Source organism: Rhinatrema bivittatum, unplaced genomic scaffold, assembly GCF_901001135.1.
Source record: "Rhinatrema bivittatum unplaced genomic scaffold, aRhiBiv1.1, whole genome shotgun sequence".
NCBI classification, from domain to species: Eukaryota; Metazoa; Chordata; class Amphibia; order Gymnophiona; family Rhinatrematidae; genus Rhinatrema; species Rhinatrema bivittatum.
In genome coordinates, this window is record NW_021821350.1 from 31,734 (window position 1) to 53,894 (window position 22,161).

Genomic DNA, 22,161 nt, shown 5'->3' on the forward strand with positions numbered 1-22,161 from the left:
CACTCCCTTCCACTGAGAAAATTGTCCATTTAAACCTACTCTCTGTTTTAGCCAGTTTGTATTCCACGAAAGGACATTGCCACCTATCCCATGACTTTTACTTTTCCTAGAAGCCTCTCATGAGGAACTTTGTCAAACGCCTTCTGAAAATCCAAGTACACTACATCTACCGGTTTACCTTTATCCACATGTTTATTAACGCCTTCAAGAAAGTGAAGCAGATTTGTGAGTCAAGACTTGCCTTGGGTAAAGACATGCTGACTTTGTTCCATTAAACCATGTCTTTCTATATGTTCTGTGATTTTGATATTTAGAAAACTTTCCACTATTTTTCCTGGCACTGAAGTCAGACTAACCGGTCTGTAGTTTCCCGGATCGCCCCTGGAGCCCTTTTTAAATATTGGGGTTACATTAGCTATCCTCCAGTCTTCAGGTACAATGGATGATTTTAATGATAGGTTACAAATTTTTACTAATAGGTCTGAAATTTCATTTTTCAGTTCCTTCAGAACTCTGGGGTGTATACCATCCAGTTCAGGTGATTTACTACTCTTCAGTTTGTCAATCAGGCCTACCATATCTTCTAGGTTCACCGTGATTTGGTTCAGTCCATCTGAATCATTACCCATGAAAACCTTCTCCAGTATGGGTACCTCCCCAATATCCTCTTCAGTAAACATCGAAGCAATCATTTAATCTTTCCGCGATGGCCTTATCTTCTCTAAGTGCCCCTTTAACCCCTTAAGGGACTGACCACAGCTATCTGGCGTGGTCCTCCTTTAGTCACATCCCAGCAGCTAATTCATCCTACTGTCTACAGAGATCCTTGTTCACAAGTAAGCTTTCTCTATCGGCAGACATTAATTAGCCATTATGCATCGGGTGTCCTAACCTGTGGGTTGCATTGAGGAAGCACTTATTTAAAGGCAACCACGCCCCAGCAGTGGAGAGTTGACTACAGGGTGAACAAGCTTCACACAACTGCTTCTCAAAAGTAATGTAAACCGCCACCCTGTAGGGTTAAGACTGGTGTCGTGGCTGAGGTTGATGTTATGAAAGTGCGATTGTGATGACCAGGGCAGCAAACTCTCAGATGTTGTCCACAGGGGTGCAGTTTAGTGCCCTCCTCCCAATCAGATCTCCCAAAGGGACAGGGATCCACAACCCACCCAGTAATTTCTCGCAAGATAGGGAGGGGAGGCAAGGACAACAAACATGGGAAATGCAATGTTCTCTGCAATATTGAATAAACAATTTTTTTAAAATTAAAAGTACACAAAAGTACTTTCTCAGTGTGAATAAACCCTTTTTTTCCTTACTCAAATGTTTACTATTCTATTTTCTTTCCTTATACAGGTACTGGTACTTCTACTTACATAGAAACATAGAAATGGCGGCAGAAGAAGACCAAATAGCCCATCCAGTCTGCCAAGCAAGCTTTCATACTTATTTTTCTCATACTTATCTGTTACTCTGACCGGTGAGGTCAGGGCCCTTTTTGGTAACATTTTGGTTCTAATTTCCTTCCACCCCCGCCAATTGATGTAGAGAGCAGTGCTGGAGCTGCATCAATGTGAAGTGTCAAGCCTAATTGGTTAGGAGTAGCAACTGCCGCAATAAGCAAGATACTCCCACGCTTATTTGTTTGCAATTTAGTCCTTGTTGGTTGTTGTCTGAATATAAATCATCTTTTCTTCATTCCCCCTGTCATTGAAGCAGTGAGCTGCACTGTATATGTATTCAAAGTGAAGTATCAGACTTGTCTGGTTCAGGGTAGTAACCGCTGTAACAAGCAAGCTACCCCCACGCTTATTTGTTTTTCCAGCCTGTGCAACTTAGTCCTTGTTGGTTGTTTGAATACAAATCCTCTTTTCTTCATTCCCCCCTGCCACTGAAGTAGAGAGCTGCTTGGATATGCATTGAAAGTGAAGTATTTGGTTTGGGGTAGTAACCACCGTAACCTCTAAACAGAATTCACAGATTTGGTTTGGGGTAATAATTTGGTTTGGGGTAGTAACCACCGTAACTTCTAAACAGAATTCACAGATTAATACAGATTTCTCTATGGAATAACCAAAAGGATGCTATCAGATAAGTATTTACATCTGTTTACTTTAACAGATAAAGTAACAGACTTTTTAACTAATAATGCTCTTCTTTAAGAATTGGAGCTTGACTCCAGTAAGAATGTAATTTCTGTTTATTTTTCTCTCTCTTTGCTCTGTCTGTTCTTTCTTACTACATTAATATCCTTAGCTATTAAAGCTCAGGCCTAGCTATTTGTGGTGAAGTGTATATACTTATCTGTCTGGTTTCCCTCTCTCTCTTGCTCTCAGCGGCAGGAGTTCAAGATCTTCTTCTCTTCTTCTTTAACCTACTAACTTACTCTTTCTTAAACCAAATAAAACAAACTAATTTCCTGACATAGAGTTTGTGGATCTTCCACAACCTATCAGGTCGATCCAGTAAAGTGTGCTCCGTCGGAGCGCACTGTCACCCTGCTCTGGACGCGTGTTTTCCCTTACCCCTTATTCAGTAAGGGGAGGAAAACACGCGGCCCACCTGCGGCACCTAATAGCGCCCTCAACATGCAAATGCATGTTGATGGCCCTATTAGGTATTCCCGAGCGATCCAGTAAGTAAAATGTGCAGCCAAGCCGCACATTTTACTCTAAGAAATTAGCGCCGCCCAAAGGTCGGCGCTAATTTCTTCCGGCGCCAGGGAAGTGCACAGAAAAGCAGTAAAAACTGCTTTTCTGTGCACCCTCCGACTTAATATCATAGCGATATTAAGTCGGAGGTCCCCAAAAGTAAAAAAAAGTAAAAAAAAAAAAATAATAAATTTTGAATTCGGCCCGCGGCTGTCGGGCCGAAAACCGGACGCTCAATTTTGCCGGCGTCCGGTTTCCGAGCCCGTGGCTGTCAGCGGGCTCGAGAACCGACGCCGGCAAAATTGAGCGTCGGCTGTCAAACCCGCTGACAGCCGCCGCTCCAGGCCAAAAGGAGGTGCTAGGGACGCGCTAGTGTCCCTAGCGCCTCCTTTTCCTCGTTTGCACCGCGTCACCTCATTTAAATACTGGATCGCGCGCACCGGCGAGGGGCCGGTGCGCGCGCCGGGAGAGCGGGCGTTAGTCCGCTCTCCCACGGACTTTACTGGATCGGGCTGTATATTAGCAGTGTTACCTCAGTGTATGCATCCACGATGTCTTTAATGTAACTGTATTTTCTCTAACTAAAGAAAAGATAATTTGTCCAGCCCTACTTCTCTGAGAAAGAACAGTTCACTGTTTCATTCATTCTCTCTCTCTTTTCCTGAAGAACTGTTTATTGCTGCAAATTATCTTCTTTCTTTCTTTTGGCAATTATGTTACTGTTGGCCCTGTCAGACTGATTAGATATCTTGATAAAGTCAGTGTCTTCTCTTTTCCCCTGTGAGCTGCTACTCAGTCATAGGGTATTGTATTCTGGAGGTGGGGTGGTCAAATGACACTTTGTTGGTAGGTTGTACTCGAAGCTGCACTGTAGTAAAGTCAGCTCTTTCTATTTAGGGTACTCTGAATCGGAGTTCTATCCTCCTCCCTCCTTGGTAATATGCAGTCATATGAGCTTCACTCAGTGTGCAGACATTCAAAGTGCGAGAGTTCACATGCCAGCCACACCCTGATAAAACGCTGCTCTAATATCGCGGAGCAGCAGTAACTTACGGTAATCTTTAAATTATTCTGTTTTGGTCCTTACCTTGACTGAGCATAACCTTAATAATACTCACATTCACACTCTGCCTATGTTACAACTGTTCTCTCTCATTTTTCAGTGTTTTTACACTTTTTGAAGGTCTGAGGAGCCAAGCTCTACATCAGCAATTCTGCTGTAACAACAGTCTGGATTCTCTCTCTCCAGATTCTACAACTGTCAGGAGCTTTGCTAGCACTGGGATCCTTGCTTGCGATGAATTCATAGTGTCAGGAACAAAGTGGTTGCCTGACGCTGCTCCACTCATACCAGTCTCTGAATCAGGTAATCCATATTTTTCGTTTTTACTTTGGGTACCCCATTTACAGTTACTGTCTCCTCAGTGGTGGAATGAAAAGGTGTGCACAGGTGACCAAGTAGCAGCTTTGCAAATGTCTTCAATAGAAGTGGCCCTGAGATGAGCCACTGAAGTCATCATGGCTCTCACTTGATGAGACTTGACAAAGTCTATAATCTGTAAGCCAGTCAAACCACAACAGTGTGCTATATAGTCCTCTAAGTCAATTAGACAGAGTTTGTTTGACAACTGCTCTTCCCAATCTACTGGGATCAAAGGATGAAAATAATTGAGAAGCTTGACGGTGAGGTTGAGTCTTCTTTTGGTAATAGGCCAGGACTCTTATAGTCCAAGGAATGAAAAGCCCATTCTCCTTTGTGTACTAGTGGTCTTGGAAAGAACAAAGGTAGCATACTAACTTGATTAATTGGAATGCAAAGACCATTTTGGGAAGGAACTACCCTATTGCAAAAAAACTGATGATAAGCTGCCATCTTTCTGTATAATAAAAGTCAGAGATATCCTCAACTGAAACTTAGAATGAACTAATAGACTGATGAGATATGGAAACCATACTTGCCATGGCCAGACTAGTACAGTGAGAATTATCCTCACCTTGTCTCGCTGGATCTTCTGCACATTCCTGGCAATTAGAGGAATCAATGGGTATGACTAGAGTAGACCAATATTCCAGCTTAGCAGAAAAGCATCAGGAACTGATGTGTAGCTACTTGATGTTATGTTTGAACTTGGTTTGTGGGCCCTTGGATCATGGAGAGAGCTGACTCCACCCACAGGGAGGAGCCCTATGGGAACTCTCCATGACAGGCGGGGTCTCAGCAGTGATGGACACAGGAGTCAGAGAATATTTATTATACAGCAAAGAGAAACCCGAGGAGCGGTTTTGCAAACTCAGTACTGGAGTAGGAAGACCTGGGATGGATTCTCCGGTAGTGGTCCACAGAGCGGGGTAACCCGGGGCATACTTGCTTCTTGGTAGGCTTTGTGCAAAGTAGCTCCGGTAGTGGTCCGCAGTGTGTGGTAGGCCGGATAGTTGTTGGCAACCTGCACAAGACAGCGTGGATCTGGTAGTGGTCCACAGAGCGGGGTAACCCAAGGATCCACACAGCAAGATGGAAGCAGTAATGAAGAGCAGAAATTGTACTCACTCCGAGATGTTGAAGTAGAGAATTTTTTGTAGCAGCAGTGGAGACCCGAGCAGGAACAGTGAAGGGTTGTCCGCGGAAGCAGCAAGAGAACTCACTTAGCTGGAGAAGGTGAGATAGGCAGATAAGGCTCTCCAAGGATCGGATAGCCCTGAGTGCAGCAAGGACCCCGAGGAGCGGGTACCTGAGTCACTCAGTCTAGAACATAGGAACAGCGAGGCAAGGCATCTCAGAGGAAGGAATTGAGCAAGATGGAATCCTTGCTAACTCATAGGTAGGAAAGTCCGGTAGGCTTAAATACACGTAGGCAGTGATGTCATGCGGAGGGGACGTCCCTGAGGTTCCCGCCATGACGTGCACATGAAGGAGACAGGCATGTGCGTGCATGCCCTAGGTCTCACCAGATTCAAGATGGCGATGGGGATCGCCCATGCCGTCCTGGGAATGCCAGGGAGATCAGCATGCAGAGGCAGAGGTGGCCATCTTAGCCAGAATTGGAGCTACTGGGAAAATTGAGGTGAGCAGCAAAGGTCGAAGCCATCTGCGACCGACGAGCGCAACACTTGACTTCTGAGGCAAACAGTTTGATTACCTGCTTTCCCTCAGTGACTGAAGAAGTCACCACCACTCTTTGATCCACAGACCATTGTGCTGAGGCGGACCACCAACGGATTATCAGAAGATAGGTTGCCTGGAGATAGCCGTTGTTTTGTACAACACGTGATCACACGATTCAGATGGCCTCTTGGCAGAGCATAAATCCCCATACCTCCCATATGGCCACTTGGTTGTCTGTCTGCATTAAAATTCCCAAGCAGAGGTGAGAGAAAGCTCTCAAAGCATAGCAAATGGCTCATAACTTCATGTAGTTAATTTGTAGATGACTCTGCACTGGGGATCCAATATACAGCTTCCCTCTCCTTGATGGAGGCATCGATAGAGAGAGTCACTTGATGCAGTGGGACTCTGGATTTATTCACCACTTACTCATCCCAGAGGTCACAGAGATTTGGTGTGATAATGGTTGATAAAGCTGATCCCATTGGCTTCGGAAACCCTGCTGAACACACCACATGAGCAGAGAAATCAGAGATACCACATGCATTCATATAATGGATAAGAAGTAGGACCAGTCTTGCTCATGCTCAGTCTTGTTGAAGGAAAGCCCTTAACTAGGTCTATCAGCAATGCGGATTGTTCGACGGGAGAAATATTTTTCCTGAAGTGAATCTATCCAGGCTTCTATGAATTGAATTATTTGAGATGGAACCAGGTTTGACTTGGCAAAGTTGACCAGGAAGCCCAGAGTCTGGAAGAGTCGGACTTTTGAGGGACTCCAAAGTCCCTGCTGGAGGCGGACTCATCACCAACTAATTATCTAGGTAGGGGAATACACAGACTCCCTGCCGATAAAGCATGTTGCCACTACCACAAGGCAATTTAAGGTCCATATTCAGCTGCTTTGTGGCTTAGATAAGCTGGATAAACCTATCCAGCTAACTTAGCCAGGATATTCAGTGGCACAGCCACACTGCTGAGTATACCCAGCTATTTAAAGGTTAGATGATAAGCCTAACTGGCTAGCTTTAGGATACGTCTATGGCCTGACTAGTATTAGCCGGAGAACATATCCTCCCTTTTGCACCCCCATTCCACCCAACACTTATTCAGCTAACTACTTAGCCGGATAAGTAGTTCACCAGCTAAGTGGCAGCTGCTGATCCCAGACAGATATTCAGTTGCTGCTATTTAGTTGGATAAGTCAAAACTTATTCAGCTAACTGGCGCTGAATATCTACATGAATACCCTTTGGTCCACCGAGAGGCCAAATGGATACACTTTGTATTAGAAATGTGCATCCTTCACCATGAACCTGAGAAATTTCCAATGGGTGAGATGAAAGAGAATATATGCATAAGTGTCTTTCAAATCCAGAGCATATAACCAATCACTTGGTTGAATGAAAGGAAGTATTGTCTGGAGCAACTTCATCCTGCAGTTCTCCTGAACCAGAAGCTTGTTCAGACTTCATGCCTCATTCCTCCTGAATTCCTGGGGGTTTGAAAATACCGGGAATAGAATCCCTTGCCCATCCCCGGAAAGGTGCCAGTTTCACTATCTTCTGAAGGAGAGATTACTCCACCTCCAGTTGCAGTTGAGCAGATTGAAAAGGATCAAAGTTGAAGACCAAAATATGTTGAATCGGAAAAGTGCAATAGAGGCATAAACAGTAGCCATGTTCCACAATTTTCAGGATCCATCAGTTCTTGATGATCTGGACCTATTCCAAAAGGAAGAACTGAACTCTTCCCCCATCAGAGAAGGTGGGCCTCAAAGTTGTCAAAAATTGGTACCTGGCTTAGACTGGGTCTGTTGACATCTTCCTCTGATGCCTTTTCCTCTGTTGAGTTAGAGGGGGCAGCTATTGTTACTGAAGAATGGGAGGAGCTCAGTAATGCTGAAAATGATTGGTTATCTCTGGAAGAATGGATACTTGTAAAAGAAGTTCTGGTGTCTGGAAGTGGCTGGTTAGTCCCCTGCCGCAGCTGAAAATGATTGTAGGGTTGACTGATGCTCCTTAGGAAAAGCCACCGACTCTTGAACTTTGTCACCGAACAGGTTTTCCCCTGTTCAGAGTACATCAGCAAGATATATATGCACTTTTCCTTGGAAGACCACTGGACTGCAACAATGCAAGCCTTCAGGCCCCTTGGAAGCTGCTGAAGTCCTAGCTGCAGTATCAAAAACATTTTATGGATGAGTCTTCCTGTTCCAGTTCTGACGATTCCATCAAGGGTTTCAGCTTCTGGAAATATCTGTGCAAATACTTCACAATGTAGAACTGGTTAGCAGTAATCTGGGCACTCAGTATGAAACCCTGGAAGACATTCTTCCCAAACGATTCAACACCTTCAGGTCATTCCCTAGTGGTGTAATAGATTGATCACAAGTATTCTTAGCACATTTCATGACCAATTCCACCACCATGGAGTGATGTGGTAATTGGGCCATCCTAAATCCCAGTGCAGCCCGCACTCTATATTTCAAGTTTAGCTTCTGGACCACCAGAAGGCATGAGAGTGGAGGAGTAGCCTAGTGGTTAGAGCAGTGGACTAAGAACCAGGAGACCAGTGTTCAAGTCCCACTGTCGCTCCTTATGACCTTGCGCAAGTTACTTTACCCTCCATTGCCTCAGGTACAAACTTAGACTGTAAGACCTCTGGAGACAGGGAAATACCTACAGTACCTGAATGTTGTTTGTAAGCGGGACTCAGGAAGGCAACTTCAGGCAGCTATTTGATCTAAAAAGCAAGTTTATTTAAGAGAAAGACAGAGACAAAGAAAAGCGGAACAAGAAATTGAGGAAGTTGTTGTTTCACGGAGAAGCAAAGAAGTTACAACGGGGTTTTCAGTGCTGCTTCTCAGAGAGGAGCTGTGTGTCCGTGACTTTTAAACGTTTTACAATGTCTAATAGGAATGTTCTGACACGCATCCTGGGTGTGTTTTCTACTTCCGGTGACCAATGGGAATCGTTGCTTTTAGTCCAATCAGGTACTGTCTCTGGGGAGTCGGCTTCTTCCTGGTGCTGGACTTGCCAAAGCACATGGTAAATGAATAGCTTGCCAAAGCACATGGTAGCGGAATAGGTTGCCAATAAGTTCAGGAAATACAATATACTGTCCATCCATATACATTCCCCCCTTGAAGGGTTTGAAAGGCGGTCCTGAAAACCCTTCACAAATGAAAGGCTGAGATTGTATTTCCTGGATTGAAATGATCATAGCATCAATTTTGTGTTACCCTCTTTTTGGACTGTTAAAAATGGCTTCCATATTCTTTATGTTGCTGAAACATTCTTCTTACATATCTCTCAATCATTCACACATTCTTTATTTTGCTTTATTTTCATTCAATCTCACATTCACTCTTCATTCAGGTACTGTTCCGGCATCTTCTTCCAGTTAATCCAAGTATCTGTTGACTCATTAGGTAGTGTGTTCTTATTAGCAGCATACAAGTGACCTATATTTCCAATTACTCCTCTCAATGATTGATTATTGCTTCAATCATTCTACTCAGGGTTAATGCCACTGTCTTAGGTTGCCCAGGGCACACCATCCTAATGATTGGCTACCTGGTGCTTACCCGTCATCGTTAAGCATAACAGCCTGAGGAGGTAACATTTATTTCCAATACTGCTGCATGTGAATGAAAGGCTTTCTTTTAATATGGTATAGAAGTTCATGGCACCGAACCTCTATCGTTGGCTGATCCCACGGTGATGTAAGATGATGTCTCAGGCCATTAAAATAGCAAACTTCATTCACTCTCACAATCAACCATTGCAAACTCACTTAGAAATGTAAGCCAATTTTAACTGTGTTTCCCATCAATTAAACCAAATTCTATGAAAATACAACCTTGTCCTTTAAGAGATTTCTTACGCATCAGGTTCAGGAGGAGAATCAATTATGTTCATCATTGTGTTGTCGAATTGTGGTGACTTGATCTTGTACTTCAGCTGAAGAATTAACCATAATATTGAATCCTGGCATTTTAGGCATAGCAGAAGCAATGGTACTTCCAAAGCAGCGGAAACAAAGGCAAATGCATGGTAGGCAAAAACATAACAGAAGGCCAATGCATATGAACGTTATGAGAATACAAACAAATGCTTTAAATCTAAATTAGTAGTAGGATTTTGAAGGAGACATCCATTCCAAAGGGATAAGGGATCTCTGTAACTAATGCAATGGTATCTACAAATGCTAACTATGTGGTGTTTAAGAATTGGGAAATCAAATGAATGTCATAATTCTGTCTTTAACTTGTAACCGGGAATAACTGTATAAACAATTGGGACTACATTAAGGGGCGGATTTTCAGAGCCCTGCTCGCGTAAATCCGCCCAAAACCGGGCGGATTTACGCGAGCAGGGCCCTGCGCGCCGGGAAGCCTATTTTACATAGGCCTCCCGGCGCGCGCAGAGCCCCGGGACTCGCGTAAGTCCCGGGGTTCTCGGAGGGGGGAGTGTCGGGGGCGGGCCCGGTCGTCGCGGCGTTTCGGGGGCGTGTCGGCAGCGTTTTGGGGGCGGGTACGGGGGCGTGGCCACGGCCCGGGGGCGTGGCCGCGCCCTCCGTACCTGCCCCCAGGTCGCGGCCCGGCGCGCAGGAGGCCTGCTGGCGCGCGGGGATTTACGCCTCCCTCTGGGAGGCGTAAATCCCCCGACAAAGGTAAGGGGGGGGTTTAGACAGGGCCGGGCGGGTGGGTTAGGTAGGGGAAGGGAGGGGAAGGTGAGGGGAGGGCAAAGGAAAGTTCCCTCCGAGGCCGCTCCGATTTCGGAGCGGCCTTGGAGGGAACGGGGTAGGCTGCGCGGCTCGGCACGCGCCGGCTATACAAAATTCATAGCCTTGCGCGCGCCGATCCAGGATTTTAGTGGATACGCGCGGCTCCGCGCGTATCTACTAAAATCCAGCGTACTTTTGTTTGCGCCTGGAGCGCAAACAAAAGTAGGCTATTCGTGCGCCTTTTAAAATCCGCCCCTACACCTTTAGAATTACTAGCTATGCCCGAATTGAAGGGGACATGCTTGTCTATGCAGCCTATTCACATGAGCTGCCTAAGTACGGTGTGAAGGCTGGACTGACAAACTATGCTGCAGCACACTGCACCGGTCTGCCGCTGGCTCGCAGGCATCTGAACAAGTCTGGACTAAGAAAGGCAGGTTGAAGTAACTGGGGATGAATATAACGTGGAAAGCATTAATGAAATCATATGATAGTAATTCAAACCAGTCCTCTATGGGACCTAGGGATAAATGAGCATCTCAATTAATCATATAATGGGTATAAGAGAACTAGGAATAGTATCAAAATTCTTGTATCTTGAGTTAATGTAGTATGTTGCATGTAGGTGTATGTAGATGTCCAAATCATGGCATTTGCAGAATGGCATATGGGCTAGGTGTGTATGGCAATCGATTATCATTGACATTTGATAAAGCACAGTGTGGTGTAATTCATGACAGTTGATCTTTGTGTAAAGAGCTGACAATTGGGAATGGATCTGATCAGGGCAATATGATTCACACAATCATGAGAACTGCATTAAGGTAAAGTACAGCAAACATAAAGGCAAAATATAATCAAGCAAGATTAATAAAGTTTCAATGATGGGTGGAGGACGAATTCTGTGATTAGGGCGAAACTTCTGGAGAAGGGATGGGAAGAATGGAGTAAGTTCCATAAATGTCGTTTTCAAGCTTTCAGTAAGGTGTATCAATTTTTCATTCATCGCGGCCTAATTGGGATATGTGTTTCTTTTATGGTTTCGGATACCTAATATGGTAAAATAGTATAAAATCAAATTAATCATTTAAAGGAAAAGTCATTTGCAGTAGGCTAAACCACAAACAACAAGTATTTCAGACATTACATTAAACATATGTTTCACTAGACTGACACATATTCATCCATCCTACAAATATACATTCATTGTCCTCTTAACATTAGACAGACAACAGATAACATAATTTGAGCTCAAAATTCGTATCAAAAATGTATCAAAAGAAAATTAGAGCAAAGATCAAAAATGTGTTTGAAAAATGTTTGAAAAATAAAAGTTCAGAATTCTGTTTAAAAGGTAGAAAAAGGAAAATAAAACTGAAGTTCCTTTAAGACAGGAAGACTGAAGACCTGAAAAGTACAAACTAGTATACAACTGAATTATTAAAATAACAAATATTGTGCATATAGATTTTAACCTGGAAAAATAAATTCAACCAATAATATTAAATAAATTCAATCAATAATAATCTGAGCTTACATTCAATGTGTCATACGAAATAATTAGAATAATTAGAACTTGAATATCAAATAATTAGAATAATTAGAACTTAAATATGCTACGTTTAAACAAAAGTAACTCTTTTCTCCTTTTTTTTTCCTTCCGTTCGCCGCACAGCACTGAACTGACAGAAATACTTCTCCATACGCAGTGCTCTGCCGTTTATCAGACACTAAAGCAACCCTTACTTCCCCTTTTTTTTCTCTAAGATACAGTTTAACTCTTTGGTTAAAATGTCCTTTCAGATTCATAATTCTCCTCTCAGATTCATAATTCAGTAGCTCAGAAGTAAATGTCCTTGTCAGTAACCTCAGTTCAGTATTAAAGAAGTTTGAAGATAGTAATGTAATAAAAGTTCAGCATCGAAAGTTGAGGGCATAGGGGATTTGTATTGGCGGGAGATCTATCCCGTTCCCCCCTTGATTCCTCTGTTACCACAGTAAAATCTGTAACGCACAGTAGGGGCAGATAATTCAGAAAGGAAATAATATGTTGTAAGAGAAAAATATCGCATGCGCTTGGTGATCACCTTAATAGAAATGTATTAAAGATAGCAAATGTTGCTTACCTGATGTAACAGGTGTTCTCGCAGGACAGCAGGATGTTAGTCCTCACAAATGGGTGACATCGAGGATGGAGCCCTGTACGGAAAACTTTTCTGTCAAAGTTTCAACAAGCTTTGACTGACACTGGCACACTGGGTGCACTGAGCATGCCCAGCCTGCAATTATCCCTGTGAGCCACAGGTGTCTCCCTCAGTCTCGTCTTAAAGCTAAAAAGCGCAAGCGAAACTAAAATAAAAGTATACAGACCCAACTCCGCGGGGTGGCGGGCGGGTTTCGTGAGGACTAACATCCTGCTGTCCTGCGAGAACACCTGTTACATCAGGTAAGCAACATTTGCTTTCTCACAGGACAAGCAGGATGGTAGTCCTCACAAATGGGTGAGTACCGAGCTGAGGATGCCCGGGAATGCACCAGATACACCGCAGATGCGCAAAGGCGTAACGACTGAGGTGGAAATGGGAACGGAGGGCATCCGCAACACCATAATGGGTTCGTGGAAGGATGTTGGGTAGTGAATTGAAAAAAGTAAGATTAGGCGGACTGGCCAAACATGGAGCATGCCGGCTAGTCAAATGTAAGCAATAATAGGCTGCGAAGGTATGGAGAGGACTCCAGGCTGCAACCTGATAAAAAAGTACAAGCAGCAGTAACCAAAGGGAAGCTGTTAAGGCTAAGACGGACACAACAGTATGTGGATACCCACAGTGTTGTAGTGAAATGTCTGCTTGTTGGTAGGAAAGGAAATATAGACCACTTAATCAGAAGGATTAGGTCTGTGTGGCCACTGGAAGTAGCAGCTTGACCCTTGCATGAAGGAAGAGTCAAGTGGAATTCACATGGAATGCAGTGCAATGTAGATAGAATGTAAGCGCAGCATTACTGTCCAGGAATGTGGAAAACCCAGTCTCTCCCTAGGGCGAGAGAGAGAGGTTAGGAAAAATTAATAGAGTATTTCCTGAGGAAAGGAGATACAACATCTACCTGAAAAGGATAGAAAGTTGAATGCGTAGAACTACTCAGTGGCAGAGGAACGGAGTCAGGTGAGTATGGAAAGAGTGCATAACTCACGGACCCTGCTGGCAGGAATGACATTAAGAGGGAAAGAAGTTCCCTTGCCAAACTGTGGAAGAGAGGAATGGAAAGGCTCAAACGTAGAATGTATGAGACTTATAAGGAGAATATATATGTTCATTCCGTGATTAGAGAAATAGAGGCGGCTTGATCAGTGGATAATCCATGGTAAGCCGACTCAGAGAGGATTACCGAAAACGGGAACCCAACTCCCAAAACGATACACCTCCTAAGAGAAAGGTGTATCTATGTGGAGGATGTCTGGAGAACAGAATCCGAGGGAGTAAGAAAAAATGGTGGAAAAGTAAAAGGGGTAATACCTCTTTTTTTTTTTTTTTTTTTAGCGTCAGGAGGTAAAGCCTGCCATATTAAACGGCAAGATTTATGTTTAGAAGGTTTTGTGACGCTACCAGAACCTAAGAACATCAGTAAGTCTATGATTTGGGACTGACTGGTGAGAGAATAAAAGGTTACTGATATGATGGATTGAGAAGTATGGGAAGCATACTGATCTCAGTCAGGGAGTGGGGAAAAGAATACTGAACCCCATCCCAGTTCAACATTAGAAGAATGCTGGCTACGAGAGGCAGCAGAAGAGATATATTGAAGAGGCCTTTGATGGAAGAAAAGGCATCTAAGGGAACGCATAGGAAACATGTGCAGGGAGCAGAACCTGTGCATCGTATGGAATGATGCAGACGCCGAGGAAAGTTTAGTTAAACTCAGCGTTAAAAGATTTGCCCTGTACACATGTAATTGAGACCATTCGAGAGGATAGAACCTATGTGGAGAAGGTCTGATAGAGCGTTCATTAAATCTCTTAGATATGTGGCCCAAGGACGCATGAAGTGAACAAGGGCCAAGGGTAGAGCTGCGCAGCTGTCTAGCAGAGCAGCTAAGAGGTAATGCGTGCTTATGAGTTGGAAAGCACATTGTCCCTATGCTGTCTGTCTGTATGCACAAAGAATTGTTGCAAAAGCAGTATTGGAAGGCATAAGGGCATAACTCATGGGTGCAACGTCCAGGAAGTTTATGAGAAACTATGCTGGAGTGCAATAGATGCATAATGGGTTGACAGCTTTCAGGAGAAACTTTATAACCCTAAGGAATTGCGAGCATGAGTCGAAGGAGACTAGGTCCTAGTTCGAACTGGGATAAGAATCAGGGACGAAAGCAATGAAACCACTTAGGTCCATTGAGTATAGAATGTCACTGAATATAACCCATAGCAGTTTTGAATTATGAGAAAAATGCATAGTGGGAAGAAACCCCATAGCCCAACCATGAAAAGTTGAAAGGCTGAGGTTATGGAAAATATGCGCAGGGACATATAACAATGTATCAGAATGTCTGTGCGCATGCTGGACAAGAGGGTCTTAAGACTGTGGTGTCCAGAAGTGTTACAGAAGGGATTTAAGGCAGTGACAGTAATCCCAGTTAGTAAATGTATAGTGAGTCCTGAAAAAAGTGAGAGCTCCTTGCATGTACTGAAAGTGGTTAGCAGTAGTCTATGCAAGGAAAGTGAATGATGTTACACTCCGCAGAGAAAACAGCATTCACCAACAGTGATGCAAGAGACAGTTCACTTACCGAAGCTGGTGCCAGCGGCAGAGCTTGGGGTTGTAATGTTGACTCACCATAAAGCACATAGAAACATTAAAATAATGTACTTACTGCAGTATGGAGTGATGGTAACCAAAGATACCATTGTACCTGTGACGTCTAAAGAAAGTTGGATTTTCTTAGGTCCAGGATGTGCGGAGAGTAACTATTTTCTGTTAAAAGAAAGAATAGTGCAATTAAAACTCCCCAACCCCCCTCCCTTCTCCCCTCTGCACTTCGTAGCGCCTGGGGGAGTGTACCGGGACTTTGGTACAAGGTGGGGTGGCCGCTCTGATATCTGACCAGATGGGAGACCAGGAGGTGTCCCAATGGAGGATATCATGTAGGCTCCTGCAGGTGTGTGAGCGGTAAGTGGTACCCGCATTTCTGTATGCTGTACAAGGAGACACTGAGACCTGTGGCCAGGCCTCAAGGTGGACTTGTACATGGGGCAATGGTTGCTGAATCTCATGTTTAGCAGATCAGCCAATGCAGCTGGACCTTGGTTGGGAGGGAACCAAGAGTCAGAGCATTGGTCGGCACAGGGACTTGTTACTGACAAGAGAAGAAGCCCTGCTGCAATCCCAAGAAGATAGAGGGGTTCTCCTGATATTGTGGCTAACATAGCTAACATAGCGATATGTGACACTAATACAGTTCTAAAAGGCACATGACCCAGAACTTTTCGAACCACGGTCCGAATGGGAGAACACAACTCTATGGGAATGCCGCCGAAGCGGGTACTTACCATCCGACGTGGATCGCCGCAAGACGAGCCGGTGAAGATTGTTGACTCCGACGGTCTCCGGAGTCCTCGAGGGTAAGGCCGGGGACGTAAACGTCCATCTCGCTCTGAAACCCGGTATGGTGGCACAGGTACAGAGGAGACAGGCCAGGCGTGAGTGGCGTTTAGACTGCTAAGTGTAACAGATGGCCATAGTCCCACACCACTTGACGGTGGGGCACGCCAGGAACAGAGGAGCCCTAACGGAACTCATGTTCCCTTCCCTCATCCCAGCGGCTCGATGTGTCGTGACGCCAATGCAGAAGCTGTCGGACCTGGATCCGGAAGTTCTGGATCACCAAGGACTGCCAAAACTGTAGGAACAGTGCTGATAGCAGTGGTGATGTCGCTCTGCCCGAGCGTTGTCCAGCCTGGAGAAGGATGGCACCGATGTGCTGGATGGCGTCAGCGGCGGACGATCACAATGTCGGCGATGATGGGTGCCACGGTGCTCGGCCCGGTCTTTCCCCAGCGCCGAGATGGAAGCCCTCGTCGTCCTGGAAGGCGATCGATGACGAACTGTCAGCACGCCTGCTCTGCTCCTGACACAATGGAGTGTCTTAAGCTAATACGGGGCTTAAAAAAGAACCCAAAGCGTGGAGCAATGTGAGGAGGCGAGGGTATTATGTGGCGGTGCTATGTCGGTATTGACGATATTGAAGGCAACCTAAGGGGCTTCGAGGATATCATCAAAATGGGTATAAAAAATCGTCGATGACTGGCCAGGAGAATGATGACAGTGACGGGCACTGACAGCAGTGGCATAGGTATCTTTGAAACGATGTGGAATCGAATAATCGAAAAACATTGCCGTTATTGAAAAAGATACCGGCATCGACTGAGTCGAAGTCGAATCAATAGGGCGTCAAGGACACTGAAGGAAAACGGAGGTGTCGAGGGCATCGATGCATGGAGGCGGGCATTTATGCCGTTTGTGGCATGGCCACGGGCATCAACTATAGGGCCACAGACGTTGACGGTATCGATTTGGACAGACTCAGATTTCCAAGTGTACATGGCATCGGTGCCCCAGACACGTGTGTCGGTGGCATCGATATGGACACGTATGGAATCGATGGCATGGATCTCCCAGTCGATGAATTCCATCCCGGCATCAACGCCAGTCCTGGAATCGGCATGGGCATCGATGCCAGCCATAAGGCTGGCATTGGCATCAACGCCCATCCACGGAATCGAGCCGGCATGGATACCCACCGATGGGACCCACCTGGGCATCGAATTTCACCGATGGGAGCAGCCTGGCATCGACTGCCCTCGATGGATGCATTCTAACATAGATGCCCATGGATGAAACACCTGGGCATCGGTGTCCATCGATGCAAAAGGACCTGGCACCAATGCCATCGACGGACGGCCATCCGGCACCAATGCCATCGACGGACAAGCCATCCGGCACCGATGTCCACCGATGGGGACCATCCGGCATCGATGCCCACCGACGAATCGATGTGGCACCGATGCCCACCGATGGAAAAGGGCTGGACATCGGTGGGGAGGATGGGGCATCGATGGCATCCCCAAAAGGGGGGGTGGCATCGATGAAGTGACCCTGGGATCGTTAAAAAGTGTCTCGGGCAGCGGTGGCGGCGACCCGAGTATGCATGGCAGTGACTAACAGCGTGTGCGTCAATGGCATGCATCCGGGTAGGGACGGCACCGAGGAAGCCCAAGGAAAAAAACAGTGCGTAGGAGGAAAAAGCCTGGTAGCACTGAAAAGCAAAAAACATGGATAAAGGCATCAGGGCACCGTGGGGGGAGGGGCGCTGATGACATATAAAAGCCCAGGGCGGTTTAGGAGGGTCCCGGTGTAGCGATAGGGTATCGACTGCGTGAGGGTACCAGGGAACGAAGGACTTGAAGCTACAGAGGTCCTAAAGTTAAGGAAAAAATCCCTACCCCACTAGCATAAGCAAGCAGAGTGTCACAGAGATACTCGCAAGCTGTTTAAAGCTAACTGAAAAATGGGGGAAGGGAAGGCTTCAGTCAGTTAACAGCCTTAAGATAGTGACAGAAACCGACCGAAAAATAAGAATTAGTACTCACCGAGCGTCGTAAAAACGTACGCGGAGGGAGACCTGTGCAGGGAAAGGAAAATTAGTTTCTTACCTGATAATTTTCGTTCCTGTAGTACCAAGGATCAGTCCAGGACACCTGGGTTGTGACTCCGCACCAGTAGATGGAGACAGACTAAAACTTGTGGGCGGAGCATATATGCCCCTGTGCCAGTCACAGCCCCTCAGTCATACGTAATGTCAAAGTAGACAAAAGCCAAAAGGCAACCATAGCTAACCATACAACTTGGTAGGGAAAAGAAAACCAACACCCCTACAGGAACCAGACTCCCCAACCGGGAGAGCGAATGGATCAGCGTACTGAAAAACACAATAATGAGCGGACTCTCCGTTACTATAACGCAACACTGCGGGCGGGATCCTGGACTGATCCTTGGTACTACAGGAACGAAAATTATCAGGTAAGAAACTAATTTTCCTTTCCCTGTACGTACCAGGATCAGTCCAGGACACCTGGGATGTACCAGAGCTAACTTACCGAGGGTGGGAAGCAGAGAGTCCCGCTCGGAGTACCCTCTCTCCAAAACCCCCAGCTTCAGTAGCCTGAACATCCAACCGGCAATGTTTAATGAAGGTATGCAACGACTTCCAGGTATCCGCCCTGCAAAGCGTGTCGAATGAGCCCGAAGACCCACCGGCGGCGATTTTCCGCGCAGAATGTACGCAGAACCAATGGCTTCCTTGAGCCAACGGGCAATTGTCGTGCGGGACGCCGCAGCACCTTTCTTTGGACCCGAAGTTAACACAAACAGAAGATCCGTCACCCGAAACGGATTAGTAACCTCCAGATAGCGAAGCCGGGACCTCCGCACATCTAGTTTTCTCAAGTCTTTTGTTTTCGGGTCCGAAGACTCCGCAACCGAGAAAGCGGGAAGTTCAATTGACTGATTCAAATGGAACGACGACACGACCTTAGGAAGGAAGGAGGTAACCGTCCGCAAGGAGACCACCGAATCGGAGATGCGCAAGAAGGTCTCCCTACAGGACAACGCCTGTAATTCTGAAAACACGACGGGCCGATGCAATCGCCACTAGGAATACGGTCTTCAAGGTGAAATCCTTGAGCGTAGAACGTTTCAGGGGCTCAAAACGGCACTGAGCATAAGGCTGAGAGTACCCAGTTGAGGTTCCAAGACGGGCAAGGGGGCCGCAACGGAGGACGGAGGTGCTTAGCCCCCCTAAGAAAGCGGGAGATATCCGGGTGGAGAGCCAGAGAGATCCCCCGGACCTTACCACGCAAACAGCCAAGCGCCGCCACTTGAACCCGAAGGGAATTACACGCTAAACCTTCGGCGAGCCCCGCCTGGAAAAAAAGCCAGAGTATCGGGAATAGAAGCGGAAGTGGGGTCTAGGCCCCACTCCATGCACCATTCCTCAAAAAACTACCCAGACCCGAACATAAGCTAGGGACGTAGACTGTTTTCTGGATGTCAGCAACGTAGCAACGACCGCATCCGAATAGCCTTTTCTCTTCAACCGATACCTCTCAAAAACCATGCTGCGAGACAAAAGTGAGCCACATCCTCCAAACAGACGGGGCCCTGACGAAGGAACCCCGGGAATCCCTGTAGACGAAGGGGTGCGGCCACTGACAGCTGGACCAGGTCCGCAAACCACGGACGGCGTGGCCACTCCGGCGCCACCATGATCACATTGGATGGATGCAATTCTATGCGCCGTAGGATCTTTCCGATCATGGGCCATGGTGGGAACACATAGAGAAGCACATCCACCGGCCAGGGAAGCACCAACGCGTCGACTCCTTCTGCTCCCCTTTCGCGACGTCGACTGTAAAATCGCGGAGCCTTCGCGTCGTGCCAGGTGGCCATCAGATCCATGTGGGGCATTCCCCAAGTCCGGCGAATGAAGAGAAACGCCTCGTCCGCCAACTCCCACTCTCCGGGATCCAAGCGGTGACGACTGAGAAAATCCGCCTGGACGTTGTCGATTCCCACTATGTGGGAAGCCACGAGATGGCTGAGATGCCGTTCTGCCCAGAGCATCCAGAGCCGCGCCTCCTCCGCCACTAGAGGACTTCTTGTCCCTCCCTGGCGATTGATGTAAGCCACGGTGGTAGCGTTGTCCGACCATACCCGGACCGCCTGTCCGCGCACGAGGGGTAGAAAAGCTTGCAGCGCCAGACGGACCGCTCTGGTCTCCAGCCGGTTGATAGACCACCGGGTCTGCGACTGACCACAGACCCTGAACCGACTTCCAGCTCAGGCTGGATCGCGCCTGCCCCTCGAGAGGTAGAGGTAGATAGAAATCCTCGGAAACCGGTTTCCAGAGGGAAAGCAATGAGGACTGCAGCGGCCATAGATGAGCGAACGCCCAAGGGACTAACGCCAGCTTGGATGCCATAGACCCCAGAACCGTCAGGTAATCGCAGACTCGTGGCCGGTGTAGCAACAAAAACGTAGCACCTGAGACTGCAGTTTGCATATCCGGTCCTGCGAGAGAATCACACTGCCTCGCTACGTGTCGAACAGGGCTCCAAGATATTCCAAGGACTGAGAGGTTCGAGATAACTCTTGTTGAAGTTGACCACCCAGCCCAGGGACTGCAAGAGCTGTAACACCCTGGCCACCGCCTGCCGACACAGACTCTGAGACTTCGCCCGGCTCAGCCAATCGTCGAGGTAAGGGTGAACCAGCAGGCCTTCCCGCCGCAACTGCGCCGCCACGACCACCATCACTTTCGTGAATGTCCGAGGCGCTGTCGCCAGGCCGAACGGAAGCGCCCGGAACTGGAAGTGCCTGCCCAGAATGCCAAACCTCAGAAACCGCTGAAACGCTGGTTGAATTTCCACATGAAGGTATGCTTCTGTGAGATCTAGGGACGCCAGGAATTCGCCGGGACGCACTGACGCGATCACTGACCGAATGGTCTCCATTTTGAAGTGAGGGACTCGAAGGCATCTGTTGACTCCTTTCAGATCCAGAATTGGGCGGAAAGTGCCGTCTCTCTTGGAGACTAAGAAGTAAATGGAGTACCGGCCCTTGCCGTACTGAGCGGCCGGAACCGGCGAGATGGCTCCCAGTCTTTCTAGTCTTTGGATGGTATCTAGCACCGCCGCCTTCTTCTTGGGATCCTTGCAGGGTGAGACCAGGAATTTGTCCGTTGGGATGCGAGCCAAATCTAACTCGTAGCCATGTTTTATCACGTCGAGGACCCATTGATCCGATGTCACGCTGGCCCATTCCTCGAGGAATAAGGATAGACGCGTCCCCACGTTTGGAACAGCGTGCCGAGGACGCGACGAGGGATGGGCCGGCCGAACTTCATTGCGAAGGCTTGGACCCCGCACCCGACGGGGCCCCTCCTTGTCGGCCAAAACGTTTGCCCCGAAAGGACTGCTGCCACTGGGTGTACCGAGAGGAAGACGGCCTAGGGTCCAGAGGATCTTTGTGGCCTAGACTTCCTGGGCCCCCTGAACCGGGCTCTGCCTGAAAAGGAAAATCTCGACCGGGTCCTATCCTCCGGCAGCTTAAACGCTCGGTTCTCCCCCAGGTAAACCATCAAATCGTCCAACTCCTTGCCGAACAGCAATGTCCCCTTAAAAGGCAAAGCCCCGAGGTGAGCCTTGGAAGAGCCATCCGCTGCCCAATTGCGCAGCCAAAGGAGACGACGTGCCGACACCGCTGCCACCATGGACCTAGCTGAGGTGCGCAAAAGATCATGGAATGCATCCGCGCCATAGGCAATGGCCGCCTCCAATCTGTCAGCTTGGGAAGCCTCCTCTGAAGAGAGACCCGCATTCGCCTGCAGGACTTGAGTCCAGCGCAGACTAGCACGCATAGCAAAATTTGTGCAACTGGCGGCACGCACCCCTAGGGCAGAAACCTCAAAAATATTTTGAGTTGAACCTCCAACGTACGGTCTTGAATATCCCGGAGGGCTGTCGCTCCCGTGACCGGGATGGTAGACCTCTTCGTGACAGCTGACACTGCCGAATCCACCTTTGGGAGTCGGAGGAGCTCTAGCGCGTCCTCCGGCAAAGGG

At 47.2% G+C, this 22,161-nt stretch overlaps 1 protein-coding gene across 1 annotated transcript in view; it reads left to right on the forward strand.

Moving 5' to 3' along the window:
- Positions 1–22,161, forward strand: part of LOC115082618 (alpha-1A adrenergic receptor-like) — a 59,105-nt gene that overhangs the window by 15,921 nt on the left and 21,023 nt on the right. Inside the window, exon 2 of the mRNA XM_029586829.1 lies at positions 3,901–4,017. The gene's annotated coding sequence lies outside the window, so the exon portion shown is untranslated. The remainder of the gene's footprint in view (positions 1–3,900; positions 4,018–22,161) is intronic.